The following is an 11,884-nucleotide window of genomic DNA, read 5'->3' as shown; positions in this document are numbered from 1 at the left end:
CATTTCAAATAAAATTGCTACCTAAAGCACACGGGAAAAATGGAAGTGTTGGGAGGACAATTGATTGATAGGGAGATATCTTTGGAGTGCACCATTCACTTGCATCATTTATATTTCATTAAGCATGAAATTATGTTTATAATTGTATTAGACAACTCTGGGAGAGATATTAGCTCATAAGCACAGACTGAATTAAAACAATTATTAATTATTACTCTTTTTTTTTTCATTTTTAATGAAATTATGGTTCTGAATTCAGAGCACTGGTGAAGGTGTCTTACTTTATTCATAAAAAGATCACTTTGACTGGCTATTGTGTAACTGAGAGGATAGGAATGGTGTTATTTAATGCAAACATCATTTCATCCAGGGATGCACTGTGTGTAATCTGTATGGAGAGTGGAGATTCCCTGCTCCAAAATGGTCAATGGCAGGAGAATGGTGCAGCAGCCTCAATAACAGGGTGGCCACACAGCATGCAGGGGAACCCATGATGAGGAGATCAAAAACATAGGAAGAGTTTATAAAAAATAGTAATATAAAAACCCCCAAGCCCTGCAAAAAATTATGGGAAGCAGAAAACAATCTGCAGGCTCAGGAGGTGTGAGAAAATAGCAGGAAGCAGCGCAGAGGGAGGCAGAGGGCAGGCATCACCTGGTGGCTGGGATCTGTGCTGCTGGGCTGGGAGGGAGGAACGAGCCCATTGCTGCAGCTCCCTGCCTTGCTGTGCCTTCAGCCAGCACATCACACCTGGGCATGGTGTGTCACAGTGCCACCAAAAGTGACAAAAATGGCCAGCTGGCAGCCAGCCCTTCTTGCTGGGATCATCCACAACCCCTGTGTGATGGAGAGGGAGTGATGGCTTGCAGCAAAATGGGACCTTCTTTGTCCAGAAATCAGAGCTGCGAGGTTTTATTTCATCTAAAATCTACCAAGACTATGGCTCTGTTAACTTTTCCACTTCATCCAGTGACAGTAATGCATATGCAAAAATCCCTTGGACTTCAAAAGGCCTTACTCACTTGGTGTAAGAGCTGCAGGATGTTTCCTGACGTCTTGCAGATGTGGATGACTTACATTAAAAAATACTCCAATTTTTACACCAGTGTCATAGCACACAGAAAGTTCTTCAGCTCACCTTCATGTATTTTTCTGTAGCTTTCCAGCTCTCACACTTATTCTGCTAATGATTAAGCATCTCAAGCACTTTAAAACAAAGCTTTTCACCTTTAGATATTTTTTCCCCTGTACAGAAGAACGGATTCCTTGCTGGCATTTATCTTCCAACATGCTCTCTGCCACCCCAACCAAAAATATTTTGAAACACGTTCCTTTTCATCTCAGAGCTTTGTTGTGCATGCCACACAACCCACTATTTTATTTAAAGGCAGATTTTTTTTTTCCCTTCTTTTCTACTTTCTTCTCCTCTGTGCACAGCTGACCACATGGTTTCATTCACTGGAACAGCCGATTGCAAAATTAGACAAACACTTTGACTTTGCCGCTGGCTTTCGTGGCTGCCGTACCTCTGAAGACTCCATTCACCTCTAATTACATGTCCATCGAAATCCTGCAGAGAGGGAACAGTGTAAATCATTAGCCCTCCTAAATGAATGTGCAGCTGAGTAGCTAACAAAGGGATTAGCACTTGACAGGGGAAGCGTTGCATGCTGAAGGAGAGGGTCAGGGGGTGACTGCCTATTACACAGGAATAATTGCCACCCGGTGCTGGGGGAAGCGGTGTCTGCAGGCTCTGTTTGCTGCAAAGAAGCATTTTCTCTCAGCTCTCACCCCTCTGCCTAATCTGCCTTTGCACAAATCAAGGAGAGGAGCTGCCAGTGGGCAGGGGAGCATGGAAACGGGTGCTGGAGATGCAAGGTGATTTGGGGACCAAGAACCTTCCTGTTGGACTGAGGGCTTCCTCTCTATAAATAAAACCCCTAAATAAAACTTGTAGTCCTGTTTATCTGAAAATAACATAAAAGGATTGTGTCCTTTTTAGTTTTTAAAAATACTGCTTTGCTAATCCTCCATTACCATAATACAGCATGTGGCTTTATACAGTTTGTTTTGAGCTTGGGACAACAAACTCAAACTGTAACAAACTTTAACAAAAAATATCTTTAACAAAAAGAGTATAAAGACACAGTGCAAAAATGTCTTCTTGCCCTACCTAACCTTTTTTTATTTAAAAGCACTTTATGATCCAGGACAATATTCACACTGCAACGAGCCCTGTTGAGTGCTGTTTGGGGACAGCGTAGATTAAGCTGTCCCCAAACAACAAATATTTTACCTTTTTGAGAATACAGTTCTTCCTCATGGAGTTTAACAGATCTGTTAGTTCTGTGGCCACAAAGGAGGAACAGCTATGGAGGATTTCAAATGCAGTAACAATTATTAGATGCAATGGGTGGCTGAGTTAGGGGATCGTGGTCATCGCTGTCACTGTGGTGCTGTTGACAAATTGTGCTTGCTGGAAACATGCCACTACATTAGCATAATGTGGCATGGAATATCCTGTTTGGCAATGAGAGGGATCTTACAGTTAGGAAAGATCCTGGGTGAGACTTCCTGCTGGAATAAATGCTCATCACTCGTCATCACAGCTGTTGTGATTCAAATGCGCTGAGGTTCGCTCCCTTCTCTCCAAGCAGCCAAGGACAAAATCACAGCTAAAATGATTGGGGAGCATCCAGCACATGTTTGGGGTTCAGCAGAAAGGGGCTTTATGTTCAATTTCTGATTTTTTCTTTGGTGCTCTATCCAGAATTGCTTGCTGAGATCACACAGGGGATTTCCAGGTGAGCAGGTGCTGGGTCTGGTGTCTGTTTGGTTGTTTTAACCTCACCAACAATACATGGTGGAAAACCTTTTGGCCAGTTTTGGAATAAAAGATACCATTTTATAGCAAGTTAGCTCAGTCAAAGTAATTTAACTGGACTATATATAACTATGATATCTTCAGCCCAATTTAAAGACAGTGAATTTTAGTGCAGGCATTTTGAATTATCTAATCAGCCCCAAGAAGAAAATACCTTAAAGATACATAACTAAGTCTGAGAAAAGACACAACAGCAGTAGGGTGATACTGTGCAATGTGAAAATGTTGTTTATATCCAAACATCACACGCACAGTTGAGCATGAATTGACATTAAATCAACTTGAGCTTCAAACACATATTTTTAGATATGGGTAGAAAGAACTATTTTTCACTCATGGAGTCCCAATATCACAAATGTTTTAATCCAGTGAAATATATGACTTTTGAAAACCTGAACATGACTAATATTTCCAAAGCCTTGTTGAATAAAAACATCTGAGCACGGGGGTTACACCTGGTTGCTGGTATTGTGAATCCCTTTTGTGGCCTTATTTCTTCCTGTATCTTTAGTGGTTTGTCAGTTTTGCCCTGTAGAAGTTTGGAATGAGTGAAGCTGAAGACATGAATCCACGTTTTTGCCTCCTGACATTTTAATGGTCCACTGAGGTGCACCAGCATGGCAGGTGAGGATCACCTGTACACAGCCATCCCCTCCTCAGGGCCTGTGGCCACTGCTCCAGCTGAGCCACAGATACACAAATAGGAGCCCTTTCTCCTATTCATGCTGCTCCTGAGCAAAGGCTGGGGAAAAAACACAGAAAAACTGATTATGGGAATAAAAGGAAATTTTTGCATGAGCCAACGGGCATCCCACACAATGTCTTCCATTCACCATGGAATACTCCTTCCTCTTGTCTGATAAAGTGACATCTGGTTAGTATATTTGCCTGATTTTTCAGTTCTCTGTATCACTGGGAGGAAAGTAATCTCTCTAATTGGTACAGAGAATTTTTTCCAGCATGGTTAGAACAGCAGACTCTGTATTGAGATTCCTTCATGGCTGTTGTTGCTATCATCTTCAGAAGTCATGGAAAAGGAACCTAATTTTGTGTTTATTCGTTCACAGAGTTAACAGATTTGCAGCCTTAGAAACAGTATATAGGTCTAGTTATGAAAGAAATAAAATGCCCTAATTAATTTTCTGCATCACTGAAATGAAGCTTCAGTCAAATGGGGAAGGCACACATTGTGGATGTCAGAGAGCTGTCCTAGGACCAAGCCCCCAGCACTGTTTGGGAGCAAAAGGTAAAATGAGAGATGAGAATGCTAATTAGAAGAGGGGTTTGGATAAGATAGGCAAATCTCCTTGTAATCTCAAATAAATCAGAAGTTTTCTTGCTGTGTTCGTATCCCATCCTGAGTTTGTTGTGCATTTTGCTCCTGAAAACAGCCCCCAGTCTATTTGGATCCTTCAGGCAGTAACAGTCTGGTTGAAAAGACAATTCTTTTTTCCTTATTTAACCCTAAAGGTTATTTCCTACAGAGAAATTAGGGGGTGGTTTCTGTCTTTACAGTGGCACAGGTTGTATTTAATACAAACAGGCCTGGTCTATTTGGTCTGGAGGGATTTTCAAAGGCCAGGTAGGAATCATCCCCTCAAAGGTGTCTTGTGTCTTTCAGAGCTGGACTACAAATCCACCACTTGGCTGGAAAACCCCTTGGTCAGGAACATGTTCTCAAAAGGAAGACCTGGAGACAGAGTAATAATGCAAAACCAAAATGGGCAGGATTGTGTATTTTGGGCTGTTTTCCTTTTTGCTATAAGCATGGATACTACAGGTAAAAGTGGTATTTCTCAACAGATTGTATTTGCAGTGTTAGACTTCTTCCTACTCTGACTACCTAAAGTTCCTCAGGAGGCTTTTATCCCAGTATGTCTGAACATTTTAGGAATGCTCATTAATCAGGATGACATTAGTTATTAACTAAGAGAGATTTTGGTGCCCCCTTTCCAGAAATGTTCATCCAATTGGTGAGAAAGGGACAGAAAGGGCTTAAGTTACCCTGGTTCCAGGAGAGCAACAGGCACTACAAAGAATTTTACAAGAAGTTCCTCTTCATAAGGATAAAACTGAAAGTGGTGAATTTGTAGAGCTTTGAAATGAAAAGACATGGTAATAGTCTTCTAATTCTCAAAAAGTCTGCAAAAAAGGTGCCTCTGAAATACACTCCTGGTCACCAAAGGAGCAAAAAGTGTTCCTGGCTCTACATAGAACAAAATTTTTAATCAGAGATTTGAAAAAGCTTCCTAATGAAGGATATTTAAACAGTGAACCTGGCTGCTAAGGGAAGCTGTAAAATCGAAGTTAGAAAAGACCAATTAGAGTAACACCTGTCTGGAATGGGCACAGTAGGATTCTGCATCCATGCAGTGAAAATGGACTTAAAGCTACTATCATGCTGGGGTGCTGGTTTTTATCCTTCAGAGCCCCACTCAGGTCCTGTGATTCCATTTTTGCTACACACATTTATCTCCCTAGACTGTATGTGAGTCCTCTAAGCTCAGCTCTGAGGGTCTTCAGTCTGTTTCACTTCTGTAGCTCCAGCCTGGCTGGGAAAAAAAACAAAACATCATAAAGCTGAAGTATGTGAGATCAAAGTCTTCTCATGAAGTCATGAGGATTAAAATTAATTTCATTACTGTGGGTAGAGCAGCTTTCCCTAGGGAAAAGGGTGCTTTTTTGGCTCTGTTGAGTTGGTACCTCAGCTGACCTCATTCAGGGGAAAACTCTACCCCATAACCATCTTTTGGAGGGGCTGGGGGTTAAGGGTGAGGATCCTCGAGGAGAGGGGATATTTCCCTGCAATCCTCAGTGAGGTGTGCAAAGATTCTCCTGGTTTCCCACAGATATTGTGAATATATTATCTCTGAATGGTTCCCTTCCTGGCACACTCTATGGGAAGAGTGGACATGGCATTCACAGCTCTGGATTCCCCTCTGGAAATCAGGATCCTTCATGCCACAGTCAGTGTTGCTTCCTAGGGTTCTAAATTCTTGAATTTAATCTTAGCTATGAGATGCAAGAATGATTCCCAGCACTGTAAGTCAGCAGTATCCCCCAAATAAGTTGATAAAGCAGCTGTGTTGGCTCTAGAGCAGCTTAACTTTAGGCTTCTGAGTATGATGAATTATTGTTTAAGGAGATGTATTCATAATTGTGTTCCTTCCAAGCAGGTGGTTGATATTTTGAGATCCCTGCTGTATCAGCACTATGTATATTTGGCACAGAAACTGCATGAATATTATAAATTCTATATTTAATTGAGTCTCATAAAGAAATCCTGTAAATCATAGTCATCCCATCAAACAAACCAGGAAAATGATGTGGCGAGGTATTCAATAACACAGCTTCTTTTTGTCCCTAAGGGATAGACAAAACTTTGTTGTTTCCCTTAGAAGAAGAAGAATGATGATAGTCAGGTATTTTTTATGTAGTTCTGTTTATCTGAAAATAACATAAAATCCTAATTCTTAGCATTGAAATCAAGGAATATGAGAAAATACTTGTACATGCAACACCAAGCCTCCATGAGCCAGCACTCAGCCAAAAAGGCTCTCTGTTCAGGCTTTAAGCGAGACCACAATGCCACTATCAGGTTGTGTCCTAAGCTTTCTTGCTTCTTTTTATTTTCCTTGAAATATTTCTTTGTGTTTCTCTGTCTCACATATGGTGGCAGAAAATATCACAGCATTGTTTGCTATGGAGTAGATGGTGAAACTCCTTTGTTTACATTTGTGAATGTTAGGTGATATTATATATGCTGGGGGGTGAGAGTTAATATTTTGTCAACTTACTGGGACTGCTAAAATCCAGAAATCCTACTGTGTTCTGCTTTTCCTGAATGAGAAAGAGTCTAAGTGTATCTTTCCATAAGATACACTCTGAGGCTTTGATAAAGGATCTAAATCCCAATAAATTAAAGAGGGGCAGTTAAAACAAGCGTAGGTCTTACCAAATAACAAGGGTAAAATACACATAGCAATGCAAGCAAAGGGAGATTTATGCCCAGTTTCCTCAGGTGGGTTTGAGTCTGTACAAAGCTAAAACTGCTTTCATTGTGTTGTTTTAAGTTCTCTGCACCACTGGCTCACAATGAAGCATTATTTGCACCTACTTTATCTGTAGTACATCTATTACATCAAATCAACAGGAGGTGAGAGAGGCTTGTACTAAATGACTGCGGTTCATTATTTAGCTGTATCTGGCAACGTGAACAAAGGCAGTGGGGGCTGATTTTGGCACCTGAGCTGCTCTGGCATTATTTTGCCTGCAGAGCCCTGCTGGTGGGAGAGAGCAGTTTGCTCCCAGGAGCAGCAGACAGGCCAGTGAGCCCTCAGAACACTCAGGAGCACACGCACGGCCACGTTTTCCTGACAGGCTGCTTCAAGGGCTCTCCAGAGCCGTTTGATCAGGTCCTCCAAACCCTCTTCACAGCGCTTCTCTCCGCTGCTCTCACTGTGGCATTCATCACGGGCTATTTTATCTGGGTGAGAGAGGAGCACGCACATGGCTTTGAGTCCACGCAGTGCAGCTACAAATAGGCTGCTAGACAGGTCCCTGGCCTCACTTATCACAGTGAAATGGCTGGAAAAGAGCTCTCCTTGAAAGGCCAAGGTGATCCTGGGCTATCACACCCCAGGTAAGCGTGAGCCTCGGCAGGCAATAGGGGACGTGTGCCCTCGCTTGTCGCAGGGCAGGGCCAGGCCAAGGCCTGAGAGTGTTTGTAGGTCTGTGCTGAAAAGCCTTTGTGAAAGAGTGATTGTCCAGGGATGGCAGGAAGGGTGCTTGAGATTAGGACATGGCAACTGTGTGGCACAGCACAACAGCCATGCTGAGGAAAAGCCACTCAAATCCCCAGCTCCTGTCTGAGTGTGAGGGGACAGCAGAGCGAAGGGAGATCCTCACTGCACTGCCAAGGCCAGTCCTTGTCACTGCCCCACTTCCCACCCTCTGATGCCTCAGGTTTTAGCTTTCATCTGAATTTTTCAGATTCTGTGCTGCTTTAGTGTGTACTCTGAGCTTCATATTAGGGGATAGTAAGCTCTCTTCACAGAGTAGGGACACTGAACAATTCCTTCTCTAGCTGGGGACCAAGGACAAATGATCCAAATCTCAGGCCCAAGAGCACAAACAACATGGACTGAAGGGAGAAAAACAAGAAGGATGGGACTTCATAAGCTAAAGCTGGAATTGCACAATTAACTCCAATATGCAAATGATCCAGAACTTATAAAAGTGAGAGACCCCGTGACCAGTCATCCATTTTGTGACTGTTTTGGCTCATTTTGGGTGTAGCCCTGGCTGAGCTCTTGTGCTGCCCAAGGTGGATCCATTGAGGCCTTCTAATAAATCCCTTCTAACAAATCTCTCCTTTATTCTTTAGCTCCATCTACTCTCTGTTCTAGGTCAGCCTTCACAAAGCATCACCTCCACCACAACTGAAACCCTGTGACAAGTTGCAGTTGTGTCTTTTTGAGATATCTATTTTGATCTTGTACAGCAGCAAAGTGTACTCTCTAGCCATAAATTTGCAGAAGTTTTAGAAAGGAAAGGAGCAATTATGGGAGACCAAAAGGAAGCTGGTGAGAGAACAAGCACAGGAAATGGTGTCTGCTGCTGGTTTCCAGTTTGCTCAGGGAAATGGGATGGGTAGCACAGCCTAAGAAATTTACATGGTTCCATTAAGTAACAGGCATGATTTACTGTATTTTCCTTTCTATCCAAAATCATCCACAAAAAAAGGCCAACTGCTCCCTTTGCAGGAGCAGGAACATTGTCATATGTACCAATGGGGTCACTGAAAGTAAAAATAACTGTAGAATTAAGTAACTGTGAATAAGATCCTTTGAGCAACCAGGATTTCATGAACTTGGCTGAAGGAGGCCTGAAATGCATTGGAAAGTTACTGTGTTCAAATGCAATTTTCACATTTTCCTATTACACAAAGTAAAAGATACTTTGCCTACCAGAAAAGGGCCTGAGCTTTACTGTAATAGAAGTTGAGAAGTAACTCTGCTGAAGTCATTGGTGTGAGCTAATGAGCTGTGAATATACTTTAATATAAGAAACAATACCTGGACAAGGATTCCTGTTGATTTCAGAGGGACTATTTGTACAGCCAGTTACTGCTCTGTACAAGTCTATGAGCATGTGGGTTTCTGCTAAAATAAGATTACATGTCTATTAGACTATCCAGAAGCTACAACACTGCAATATATGGTATTACCATGCACTGAAGATAGGTCCTTGGGAAATTATTCAATAGAAATATGTAGGAGACCAATTTCCTCAGTAACAGCAAATCTTTCAAGAACTGCAGTTTAGGTGAGGACTCAGCTCTTGGAATAGAATCCATTTAACTTTGGATTTGGAAGGAACAGCGCTGGAAGTTAGGGAGCAGCAGATTTATGTGTCACTGGATTATAGTGGTGAGGCTATTTTGCAAATAACCTGCCCTCTGAAACTGCTGACTGTAAGATGCTTTAGGAATATTGACATTTTGCCACAAGTAAAGAAAGCTCACACTCAACTCATACACATTTTCCTTGCATTAATGAAACAATCCCCGTGTCCTCATAACAATTATAAAAACATCTTTCACTTATTATGCTACCCTGCAGCAACAGGAAGAGTATTGATCCAGGCCTACATTTCATTTACAAAAAAAAAAAAATTCTGGGGAGAAAACAGAGGATATGAAATACTCTAAAACATGAAGCAAATGAAGAAAGAAGAAACAGACCTTTGAAGCAAAGGAAAATGCTCATAGTATCTTAAGAACAAAGAAACACCATCACCTGGATCTATGAACTGCTCTGGAGTAAACTATTTCTTACTGCAGTCATGATACAAAATAGAGGCTCAAGCAAGGGGAAATCTTCCTTTACAAAACAAAACAAAAGCATGGGAGGTCACTCCAGAGAGTTTTATGTGGTTTATGCTTGGGGCACTGAATAGAGACAGGCTGCATTTTTTTCCCTGTGAATCACAGGGCCCTTGCTGGCACTGTGAACTGGCTCAAGAATTCTGGAGTCTCTGTTCAGCCCTGCCATCCCTGGACCCTGACAGCACGGTTTCCATACCAGTGCTTTGGTAACTTTTCCAGTGCTCTGCAGCATTTCCTCCTGAACTTGCCTCCTTGATGGTGAGGGGACAGCAAACACCCAGGGCCTGTGCCCCATGTCAAAGTCCTCTTGATTGTCCTTTCAGCCTTGCTCCTTCTTGTAGTCAATTCTTGTGGTATTGGATCAGAAAAACTGGCTATAGACAGAGACAGTGCTGTTGCAGTGCATTTAAAGAGGGAAAAAGTAGCTTCACAGCTGAAAGAACTCCTGAGATACCTGAGATCTGTCACTACTTACACAGGACCTCTGACACCAATGTCCTTTTGAAATACTGCAAATTGTGCCCTGCCTGCAGCACCAGTTCCATCCCTGGCTCGTGGGCAGCTGTGAGCATGAGGAAGTGCTGCCTTCCTCTTCCCCAGGGGGATTTGTTTCCCCTAATCCAGAATGTTTCACTATTTTTATATTTGCTTCCTGTGTTGTTTTTTCAGGTGTGCAGCTCTCGAGGAGCAATCTGGGCTCTGATTCCTCAAAAATGTGTCAATGTCATTCTCTGTATCACTGAATTCTAAAAATCACAGTTTCAGTTGCGCCAGCATTTATTGCATTCAGCTTTCCTCTTTTTCTGAGGTTGAACTGTTTAATTTCCTGAAACTTAGTAACAAAATCAACACAGAAGGCCAGAGCTGTTCCTTGTGTTCTAAATACATATTCAAAAACTCTCAGCTAATTAGTGCTAAATTAAAATGCAAGAGGAATATCCTGTATTTTTAGGTTATATGGATAAATCACTGACTTCCTTTACTGTTTCTGAAGAAAGATCAGCCACTGCGTGCTGTTAGTGCCACTGAGAATAATAAAAAAGTCATCAGAAAATGATATTTTGATAAAACACGACCTTTAAAGCTGAAGCTGTGGGAGCAAACCAAATAAAAAATGTTTTCAGAATGCACATGAAAAGGTCTGCAATGAAAGGAAAACTGATTATTCTCACATTCCTAATTATTTTAGAAGATTGATGCAATTAAATTAGGTATTATTTTAAAACAGTGGGATTTCACACCATGCTGGCTCCATTATTCATTTTTGAATGAACTTTCATTTTTTCTATTTACGGAAATACTGATTTTTATACTCACGCTTTTCATTTTACCACACATACCATAAAACAAGGACAAAAATTTTCACAGCAGGAATTGATTCCCACCTGGTTACTTTAAGCCATGTGGTCTTCCTCCCTTGCAATTACTGACTATGTCCTTATCCATTTGAAAGGTTTCTAGCAGCATACAACAGCTGGGGTCATTCTTATTGCTCCTGAGTAATCTTGTTTGGTACAAACACCTGAATTCACAAAGGAGCCAGCCACTGTCTCAAGGTTTCTGTGTACAGAAACTCTCATGCAGGGAAAAAAAAATAAATTAAACCCCAAAGATCTTTGCCAGCATTATTTCATTTTCTTCTCCTCAGATTCTTGTCCTGATTTTTAAATTACACACAAGTGGTCTCAAAGTACTTAAGCCAAGGTCAATTTTTTTCTATGTTTTTGCATAATGCCTTAAAATATGAATTTCTAATCTCTTATTCTGACTGGGTAGGTCATCTGCCCTAAATATAACAAATAATATTAAAATTCAGGCTCTACTGATGTTGAAATTAAATGAGCGGCTGTGAGGATGAGCAGGGCTGAGGGAGTGCATGTGTGACCTTTTTCAGTAATCCCAGTTTGGATCTATAGATTAAATCTGTTCTCTTTGAAGAAATACATCACCACAAACCCCCCAAATCAGACAGAAAATATACAGCATCAGCAGTACAGGGTTAAAACTTGAATTAGGTTGAAGAACCAAGTCAGTGGGAGGGGGTCTATTCTTAATTGAACTGAAATCGTGCTCACAGCGAGGAGGCAGCCTGTGAAACACCCAGCCAGGTT

General features: G+C 41.6%; 1 long non-coding RNA gene across 2 annotated transcripts in view; it reads right to left on the bottom strand.

Annotated features, from left to right (window-relative positions):
- Window positions 1-1,398: 1,398 nt before the first annotated feature.
- The window catches only part of LOC143695385 (uncharacterized), a 152,372-nt gene continuing 141,886 nt past the window's right edge, over window positions 1,399-11,884 (bottom strand). For both annotated transcript variants that reach the window (XR_013184521.1, XR_013184522.1), the window contains exon 3: window positions 1,399-1,570. This is a non-coding gene — a long non-coding RNA (uncharacterized LOC143695385). The remainder of the gene's footprint in view (window positions 1,571-11,884) is intronic.

The sequence above is a fragment of the Agelaius phoeniceus genome, chromosome 16, assembly GCF_051311805.1.
Source record: "Agelaius phoeniceus isolate bAgePho1 chromosome 16, bAgePho1.hap1, whole genome shotgun sequence".
In the NCBI taxonomy this organism is placed as follows: domain Eukaryota; kingdom Metazoa; phylum Chordata; class Aves; order Passeriformes; family Icteridae; genus Agelaius; species Agelaius phoeniceus.
The sequence above is the reverse complement of the archived record's forward strand: the minus strand, read 5'-3'. Positions and strand labels throughout refer to the sequence as shown.